The following is a 1,460-nucleotide window of genomic DNA, read 5'->3' as shown; positions in this document are numbered from 1 at the left end:
TTAGTAGTACTAATTGATGTTAGAATAAAGAAGAAAAATAATATAAAGTTATGTTTAGAGAGATGGTAGAATGATATTAGAAATTTCCAGATTCTGTAGAATTAGTACTTGTCTGTAAATAAAAAAAAAATCTGGTTAAAATAGGATTTTGAAAATAATATTAACCATGTTTACTGTATTTAAATAACAGATCCAGTTTATTATTGACGATTAAAGTTCCTTCAACAAAACTATTTTTAGGTACAAAGAGCAGAAAAGCTTGTTTAAGAATTTGATTTTAAAGAATTTAGATAATAAAATTAACACACTTTCCCCAGTACATTATCTAACTGAATCCTAAAGCCTCTTGAATTAATATTATCACTCACATGTTATAGATGGGTAAACCAGATAGGTTAAATAATTTGCCATGGTTACATTCAAAGTATAAGTTGGCAGAGCTACAAGGTGAATATTGTCTATTTTTGAAATCCAAATTCTTTGTTCTGCACAAAGCACATGTGATTTGCTTAAGTAGTTTAAATTAATTTTCTTAGGAGCATTAAAATTAAATCTTCAGAATTTTAAAATCTTCTGCTTCTAGAAAAAAGAAGCCTCCCCCAACTTTGGCATTTAGTTTATGACAGTTATGTGTCTGTGTTAACCATTCATTAAGATGTAATAATTTTTCTTTCATTAACTTACTTCCTTTTTACTTGCAAGCCTGGCTGTTCCATGAAACTGCCTGACAAACCTAGTGATTTTCCCCTCCTACAACTTCAGGAGCACTTACCATTAGTGTTTATTTCACACTTACTTGTTATGCATTATTATTAAGTGACTAAAGGCCTGATGCACGAAATTCATGCAAGAGTAGGCCTTCCTTCCACCAGCTGCCAGCACAGGCTTCCCTCTGGCACCTGGGACCCGGGACCTGGGCTTCCCTCGCAGCCCCCGCTTAGTCTGGAAGGTTGTCTAATTAGCATATTATGCTTTTATTATTATAGATTGTATGTTTTGTGTCTCCAACTTTGTTCCAGGTTCCTTGTATTTTGTATATCTTTATGTGTAGGCATAGCATCTTATTATGGTACTAGAGGCCCAATGCACAAAATTTGTGCACGGGGAGAGATGGGTCCCTCAGCCCAGCCTGCACCCTCTCGCAGTCCGGGACCCCTCCCACCTAACCCCCGCCTGCTCACACCTAACCGCCCACCTGCTCGCTCCTTACTGCTTAGCGCTGCCATGGAGATGGTAGAGGCTCCTGCCACTGCTGCTGCGCTCTTCAGCCATGAGCCCGGCTTCTGGCTGAGTGGTGCTCCCGCTGTGGGAGTGCACTGACCACCAGGGGGCAGCTCTGGTGCTGAGTGTTTGCTCCCTGGTGGTCAGTGTGCGTCATATCGACCGTTCCGGCGGTTCAGCCTTAACGGTTGCTGGGCTTTTATATATATACTAGTGGCCCCGTGCATGAAATTTGTTCC

This window comes from Myotis brandtii, unplaced genomic scaffold (assembly GCF_000412655.1).
Source record: "Myotis brandtii unplaced genomic scaffold, ASM41265v1 scaffold686, whole genome shotgun sequence".
In the NCBI taxonomy this organism is placed as follows: Eukaryota; Metazoa; Chordata; class Mammalia; order Chiroptera; family Vespertilionidae; genus Myotis; species Myotis brandtii.
This window is presented reverse-complemented; position numbering follows the sequence as displayed.